General features: G+C 49.4%; 1 pseudogene; it reads right to left on the reverse strand.

The window, feature by feature from the left end:
• Positions 1-827: 827 nt before the first annotated feature.
• On the reverse strand, positions 828-2,912 carry LOC108634906 (annotated as a pseudogene).
• Positions 2,913-9,043: the final 6,131 nt, after the last annotated feature.

The raw sequence follows: 9,043 nt of genomic DNA on the forward strand, positions 1-9,043 counted from the left end.
AAACCCAAACAGGAAACAAAGGTGTTTCAGGAGGCTGTGTTCCCTGTTTGTGTTTGTGCCCCCCATGCTGAGCATGTTTGTATACACACATGTGTTTGTGTCGGCTGTGTGTGTGTGTGTGTGTGTGTGTGTGTGCATGTGTCTGGCCCAAGGAAGATGTAGATATGAAGGCGACAGGAGAGCAGGTGCTGAGCAACCATAAGAGGGAAGCACGAGGCGTCCCCAGTCTAAGGGTGTGTGTGGTCGCTGCAATGTCGGATGGAGTGAGTACGCACCACGTCCTGTCCTTGTGGCTTCCTGTCTACCTCATCCCCGAGCTCCTCCACATTTTCCCAAGGTAGCCTGAAGCCACTTCCAATGCAGCATGTGTGGTGGTGCTGAGCCACCGAGTGGTGGATGTGGACATTCACGGAAGATCCCAAAGTCAGCACACAGGTGCACTGGGACCCTGGAGAGGACGCCCTTGCAATGATAGGCCTTCCCAGGGTAAGGGGCAGGAGAGTAAGGCCCAGGCAATCTCAAACTCAGTGAGCAACAGGAGGCCAGGGGATGGCAGGACCCATGGAAGGATGATTCTGACAAAGAAACTTAATTCACCCTGCCTCTAGTAGTGTCACCTAGGACTCTCACTCTGCAACCACAACTGACTTGAGGGGACTTGCTTCACTCAAGGACACACTGAATCCCCAAGCCCCCATTCTCAGCAGGCCACTTGTTACATGCATGGCCCAAATTCAGACTCCGCAGCCAGCCTGCATGAGACTGAGCATCCCATTTGGGAAAGGACAGTGTCCCAGCTAGTACAGGGCTGTCCCTTCATGGCCCACCTCCAGACCCCTTCACCACATGTGTTTCTGTCATGGAAGAATCTTCTCTCCTGGGGTAGTCCTTCTGGGGATCATCCCACTCGTCTTTGCTGATAATCTGCTGGCAACACTTTGCTGCTGAGCAAGCTCAGCCCTGGGCTGACCAGGATCCAAACCCTCACACGAGCAGCCAAGAACTCCAACAACGATCATCAACTGTATCAAGGACCAAAACAATACCACCTCAGCAATCCTGTCTGATTCTGGGCAGTTGCGGCCTGACAATCCGTTGAGAAAGTTAAGGCTCCTGGTGTCCAGCCTGCAGCTGATGCTCCCTGTTCAAAGTCCCAGAACCAATGGACTGGAGTGGAACGATGTCCCCTATTCCCTACAGGAAGAGAGGGGAGATGGGTGTGGATCCCATAGGTGGATCATCCACACCCCTGCACACCCACAATCATCATTCCAGGATTCACGTTTTACCAGTGATGTCAAGGTAATACTCCTTAATGATCACTCTTTTCAACAAATAGGGGTGGTCCCGAAAGGAAAAGATCAGCTTGCTGCATGACCGTGGTTGACTCACACCTGTACCTGCTAGGATAGGGAGGAGGGAAAAGGTGAAAGCTTCTAGGGTCCTCAGCTTGACTCCCAGGCAGGCGTTAACAGCTTCCACAAAGCCTCTCCAAACTCTCACAGTATAGGAACATGGATAACATCATCCTTCCACACCCCACCAAGTCCCATACCCACCTGTCCTCAGTCTCCCTCACTGACATTCAAGTCGATCATGTAGCTGAGAAAGTCTTTATCTGGTCGCTGATCATGACAGAAGCTTGAGGGTGGTTCATAATCTTCCTGAGGTCAAGGAGCCATTTATGCACATGCTGGGCCAAGAAGAGCCAGGAGCATCAGCCCTAGTCTGGGGTGGAAGAAGGACACGGGAACAGGCATCTTCAAGGATGCTGGGCACTTCTGTTTACCTAGCCACTACTGATGAGCTCAGGCCCTGCCATACATCAGACAAGCTCATGGCTCTGTGTTCCTGGTGGTGTTCTTCATCTGAGGTGGTCTGCATTCCTCAGGCAGGGGCTGTTTCTGATAGCTATTATTTCCCAGACCTGTGTATGCTGGGTAGTGGCATGTCACTGCTTACATGGTAGGACTTACAGTCATTACAAACCATCTCTGAAAGCAAAGGGGTTGGTGTTGGCTAGTGTATGTCTACATATGTTGTGTGTGTGTGTGTGCATGCGTGTGTTACTCCCAGATCTCAGTTATTTTCGGAATCATTTATAATGATTATTATAATTATTATAATTATTTATTATAATCATTTATAACTGTCAGCTAAGGCTGCCCTGGTGTACTGTCTCTGGTCTTTTCTGACTTAGAGGCTGTTCCTCCTCAGATCAGGCCTGAAGTAGACACACCAAAGTCAAGGCTGCAGCACTTACAGGTGTGCCCTGCCCAGACCCTACTCAGCTGTGCCTTTGGAGCCTGCCAATTGCCCAGTACCACACTTCCTTCAGGTCCCACCAGCACCCATCTTGCCCCTCCTCCTGCTCCTGCCTCTGCACCTCCACCTCCTCCTGAGCAGCGGACCACAGGGAGTAGCAGAAAGGATACCACGTTGGCCCAGAAGCCAGGGATGCCATGGATGATGGCACTCTTCTGAGCCAAGTCACGCTTCCTCCTCTCATGGCTCTTGCACGTGAACCAAACGTAGGCCCTGCAGGTTTTCTCAGGCTCAGAGCTCAGATCCCCTTGCAGGGTCGCCAGTGCCTGCAGCACATCTAGGGCCGGAAGCTCACTCGGGCCTCCAGCCTTTCCTGGCACTGCTCCTCCACCGTCTTCTCCTGCAGCTCCAGGGAGAACCCCTGTTGCTGTTACTCCATCCGGCACAACCTCCACATCCTCAAAGTTGCCCTCTGCAAGCAGCTGGAAACCCCATCTGATCCCTGCCACGACTCCGTCCACCTGGGCCTCACCGTCCTCTCCTGCCTCCACTCTGAAGAGGGTGGCATCTTCACCTGGTGTGACCACTGGTGGCTGTAACGTCCCAGCCATGCACAGCATCACCAGGACAGGCCATGGGGCCCCCATTCCCCTGAACACCAGGCTCACACCTAAGGAGGTCTGGGGTCCCAGGACGCTCCCACATACCTCTGACCACTTCTCACACTACCTTTGGCTCTGGCCATGACCCCAGCCTGGGTCAGATGCTAAGGGACAGGACATAATAGCATCACAGCAAGTGGTAAGCAATGGGTGGCCCAGGGTGCAGTAATCCCGTGGGGCCCACTAGCGTTTTTAGTGTGGGGTGTGGGGCATGGTTCAGAGGCTATGGCTCGTGTGTGTGAGGGTTGGCCTGAACTATAGAAACGGATGGTGGCAGCCCAGAACAGGGTGAATGGGCCCTGGGACATCAGGCATACCAGGCGGGGCTCTAGGCTGTGAGCCACACACAGGCAGCTGACCCAGATCTAGATCAATGGCCTAGAGGGGGTGGACAGCACACGATGGACACACCCCTAGACCGGAAGGCATCTTCCGTGGTTCCTGGGATCTGCTCCACTGCGTGGCCAGACTCTGCTCCAGAGAGCTAGCAGGTTTTGCATCTGCCGCTACCTCAGGCGCTGTCATTGGTCTGGTTCTGGAAATTCCAACCACGGATTCCTGATCCACAATCCAAACAGCACACTCCTGTGTCCCACAGGACCTTTCAATAACTGTGAGCTCTCCCTGAGTATCCAAAGGATATACCGGGGTGCCAAGTGGCTGAACACTTTTCTCTATAGGACAGATAGACTGTTGCTGGCCAGATGCCTAGGGGTGTAGGGAAAAAGCCCACCGTTTGCCACGTTGATCTCTTGTTCAGGGACAGCAGGACCTTAGGGTATAGAGCTCTCTGTCTCTTTGTCTCTGCTTTGGCATAGCACTGTTTGGAGCAATCCTTCCTTGTGTGTACCAGGCTGGTGTCTGTGTGTCTCCTTCTCTTTAAGTGGTGCTGTTGCCGTTTGCCACTCTATGGACACCAGCACTTATAGGAGAAGCTTATCCTTGGAGTGAAGGCAAAGCCCTTCTCCTCCTGAGTGAGTTGCACCAATGGGAGATCAGATATTTTTAGTCCACTGGTTTGGAGAGTGCTTTCTCAATCTTGAAAAGCCAACAGTGGGCAGTCACTGCTGAACCGCAGAAGGGGTCGGGTAACCCTCCCTCCCTCACTGGACAGACATGAACCTGCACAGGCCTGAGGTGGCTTGGCCACATTTTTCACAGAGGGAAAAATGGGGCATGCTCTGCTGGCATGAGGAAGCTCCCTGAACCTTGTTCAAATTCCTTCCAGTGAGTCGCTAAGGACAATTCCTTTAAGCTCCGTGATTCATTGGTGCAGGAGACATGTACGTCTGCCCATTTACCCTATGGAGGCCCTTTCAAGTGTTTCTGTTCTCCATCTGAGAACATGTACCAGCCTGCCAAGTTACCCAATCCTGTGGGGCTGGGAGCAGCAACAGGAGCAATCTAAGCCATCCATCCTATAGTCCTGCCCCCCTATATATGCTTTCTGCAAAGAGTACAAAGAGTGATGTTTCAGACTGGAAGACTATGCAGGTAGCAAGTGCCTATGCTGCCGTGCTTGTCCATTTCTGAAACCTCACATAAATGGCAAGTGTGCTCATGCTCATGGTACAGTCAGGCAAAGAATGCCCAGTGTTTGAGATGGATGGAAAGGCCTTTGTAGCTGCATGTCCAAGGGGCTGTGGGGTCACCCACCGTGGCTTCTGTGTCTAGGATTGTAGCCTCTTCTCTGTCTTGGATCCTCTGCACTCTCACTGGTGGCCCACAGTGAATTTCTTCCTGCCTCTCCTTTCTGCCAGGCCTTCCTGGGTGCACCACTGTGATTCCACTTAGAAACTGCTCACTCAGTGAGATAACAGGCATTGGTACCCCGGCTCCAGTGCTTCTCATGGCCTGAGTATGTACCTTTCCCTAAGGCTTTCATTTGTTCGCTATCCGACTTCCATCACCTGGCTCGGTCAGTTCCAACACTTCATATTCACAAGTGTACTGTCAGGTGATTTTGGCTCACATATTCACACACATGTGTGTGTACACACTAATATCCCTGACAGGAAACTTGCAGATATGCAGAAGTACAAGCTTTCTTCTCCAGAAACATGAGTTTTGGTAACCACCCGAGTTTCTTTGTCCTGGTTATTTTCTTTCACATGCGCATCGATCATGTCAGGTTGCACTTCTAACTCTGTGATTTAGCCTCAAAGGCTACAAAATATGGGCATTTGCTCCTGACAGGGACCAATCTGCAGAAAATGGGCAGGTTGGAAACGCTCGCCCTGGACAGCTGAGTGACAGGCACCTGCGTTCTGCATTCTCCCATCACCTTGGACAACTTCCCAGTACCAGTTAGGCTATTCTGATCCATTGTCTGGTCTTCAGGGGACCAGAAAACAAGGACGTCTGGGCTCAACTGACTTGGAGAACTGTCTTCTTGGTGTGCACCTATCTAGGTCATTCCTGGTCAAATTCGTGTCCCTTTTGCTAGCCTACCACCCCTTAGGGCCCACAACATTCTGAGTGAGGCCCCCTGTTCTTTCTATCTGTGTGGCTTTCAATGTGCACCTGTCTACCTGTGCTTCCAAGTACTATCCTGCCATTAGCAGGAAAAGGCCAAAGAGATGCCCAAGCCTCCAAGGGCCCCCAGGGACTGTGATGGGCCTGTGTGTGATCCAGTGCTGTGAGGATTCGTTTTTATGTTTGGAAAAACCAATACAATATTGTAAAGTAAAATAAATAAAAAATATAAAAATTTAAAAAAAAATTCTTCGTTTAGATGAAGATTGTTTACAACCCAGTGTGTGTCCATTGGCTGGACATGGTCCTTGGAATTTTGCTGATGGGTTTGGACCCTAAACTTCAAAATGACTGCAGAAGGTAGAAAGACATTGAGATGTTGTTCTACAAAAGCAAGAAGAAAGGCACTACTGCCAAAAGATGACTAAGAGGGAACAATAATAGTCTTCTGTCATTGGAAAATATAATGGTCCCAGGGAGAGTATTTAGATAATATAAAAAGCATTCTTGGGAAAGAACATTCAGACTCTCAGTATCACCTAGGACTATCACACTGAGGAAGACTTGCTTCACACAGACACACCGAGTTCCAAAGCCCTAATCTCAGCAGGTCATGTGCTACATGCAGGGCCCATAGTCTGGCTCTGCAGCAAGCTTGCATGAGCCTGAGCATCCCCATTTGGGAAAGGACAGTGTCCTGGCCACAACACGGCTGTCCCTTCAGGGCCCACCTCCAGACACCCCGCCCCACATGTGTCCTCTGTCAGTTACCGCTCATGGCAGAACCTTCCTTCCTCGGGTAATACATCACAGGATCGTCCCACATGTCTTGGCCAATGATCTGCTGGCAACACAAGCCAAGGTCAGCCCAGGGCTGACCAGGCCTAGACACTCTCGTGAGCATCCAAGAACTCCAACATCAGTCATCAACTGTATGCAGGCCCAAAAGCAACCCCACCTCAGCAATCCTGTTCGATTCTGGGCAGTTGTGGCCTGACAACCCATTGAGAAATTTAAGACTCCTGATATACAGCCTGCAGCTGGGTGCTCCTAATTCAAAGTCCAACAACCAGTGGAGTGGAATGGAATAACATGCCCTATACCCTGCAGAAAGACAGGGAACACAGGGGTGAATTCCGCAGTGGATCATCCATCCCCTTACACACCTACACCTCCATGAAGCCATGTCTTACCAGTGATGTCAAGGTAATACTCCTTAATGATCACCATGTTCCAGAAGTAGGAGTTGTCCCAAAGGAAAAGATCACCTTGCGTTGGACCTTGGATGGCTCCGCACCTGCACCTTCTAGGACTGGGATGAGGGTAAAGGTGCAAGCTTCTAGGTGCCTCAGCTTGCTTCCCATGCAGGCATTAACAGTTTCCACAAAACCTCTTCACATTCTCACATCACATGAACATAGATACCATGATCCTCCCAACTCCCACCAAGTCCCACACCCACATGCCCTCAGTCTCCCTCATTGACCTTCAAGTTAATCTTGTAGTTAAGACACTCTTTATCTTGGTTGCTGATCATGACAGAAACTTGAGCGTGGTTCATAATCTGCTTGAGGTCAAGGAGCCATGCAGGCCACATGCTGGGCCAGAAGAGCCAACAGCAACAGCCCTAGTCTTGAGTGGAAGAAGCACATTGGAATAGGAATTTCAAGGATGCTTTGTACTTCCACTTGCCCAGCACCACTCATGACCTCAGCCTGCCATACCATCAGACACACTCATGGCTCTGGGTTCCTTGTGGTGTTCTGCATCTGAGGTGGTCTGCATCCCCAAGCAGGGTTGTTTCTGACCGCTACTATCCTCCTCCTGACTTGTGTGTGCTGGGTAGTGTAATGTCACTGCTTATCATGTCAGCATTTGCAGTCCCTGTGGCACCCTGCATCTTCAAGCAAGGGGTGGTGGCATGTGTATGTGTGCAAGTATGTGTGTGTGTATGTGTCTTCAGCAAGAAAGCCCTAGGTCTCTGACCTGCTCCTGTCTTCACAGCAGATGGCAGGCATGTGTCTGAATTTGTCTGGCACTCAGAGCAGATGAGAAGAGCAGCCCTTCCAGTTCCTCTTTGCTGGTGGACCAACTCGTGCCTTGGCATTGCACTAGTGAGAGCAACTGCAGGGGCTCTGACTGACGCGCAAGGGTCTTGGACTCCCGCTCTCTCAGCTGTTTCCTGGGATCATCCACATTTACAACAATAACTGTCTCTGGTGGCTGCTCTGGTGTACTGTCTCTCATCATTCCTGACCTAGAGCCTCAGTGATGTTCTTCCCCAGATGCAGGCCTGCGGGACACCCAAAGTCATGGCTTGACAATCACAGCTGTGCCCTAAAGGACTCTTATCAGCTGTCCTTTGGAGCCTGCTTCTGCCTCGGACCACACTTCATTCAGGGGGTCTCCCACGCCTGCCCTGTTCCCTTGCGATGTAGCCTCACCTGTTTTAGCAGGATCTTCAGCACAATCATCTTGAAGGTGCCTTTCCCATTCTTTAATTTGGCTATAAAGCTCACAACTTTTAACAGCACACTAACACAATTTTTCTAATGTGCACTGTGAAGAGTTTGATAAGCTCTTGTTGAGTTTCTTGGTTTCAGTTAGAAAGCCTGCATTACTCTTAGGGCTCTAGAAGCTTCGGAAACAAAGGAAAGACAACAAGTATTCCAGACTAATTGGATGATGATATAGATTTCTAAATACTTAACAGATTCTGCTTCCCCGCCACCTAAAAATTTACTCCTAACTCCTGAAGATCTTCATGATTTTATTGAGGGAATCTGGTGGAACTGAGATTTCTCAGTGCTTCGTAATTCATCAGTAAGCTCTTCTGAGGTTAAAAACACACTGGAGTTAGTTTTTAAGTTAGTCCTAGACATAGCAATCAGGGAAAAAAGAAATAAAAGGAATACAGATTGAAAGAAAAAAAAAATGCTGTTAGAAGATGACATGACCCTCTACAAAGCGAACAATAGGATGTCAGCAGAAAATTACTTGAGCTAATCAATGAATAGAGTATAGCTGCAGGATACAAAATGAATACTCAGGAATCCCTTTTATTCTGATACACTAGCAATGAAAAGCAAGGAAGAGAACTTAGGAAAGTATCTCATTCACCATCCAGGGAAGAGAATCAAATATTTAGGAATGTGTTCACTTAAAGAAAGCAAGGACCTGGTACAGAAAACCATAAAACCACGGTGAAAGAAATCAAAGATCACACAAAGAGATGAAGTGTACCATGTTCTTGGATCAGAAGAATCAATATAGTGACCATGAGTGTGCACTCAAGGTAATCTATCACTACGTTCATTCACATTGATATTCTCATATTCAACTGTGAAATCCCTATCAAAACACCAACAGTGTTTTTTTTCACTGACCTAGAACAAATAATTTCACAATTTGTGTGGAACACAAAACACCTCCAATGAGGAAATCACTCTTGAGAAACAATGGAAACGGAGGAATCTGACTTCCTGACTTCAGACTATACTACAAAACTAATCATCAAGATTATAAGGTCCTGGGCCAAAGACGGATATACAGATCCATGGAATAAAAATAGGGAGTCCAGAGACGATGCCACACACCCACGGCCTCCTTGTCTTTGACAGAGGAGGCATCAATATGCAACG

This window comes from Capra hircus, unplaced genomic scaffold (assembly GCF_001704415.2).
Source record: "Capra hircus breed San Clemente unplaced genomic scaffold, ASM170441v1, whole genome shotgun sequence".
NCBI lineage: Eukaryota > Metazoa > Chordata > Mammalia > Artiodactyla > Bovidae > Capra > Capra hircus.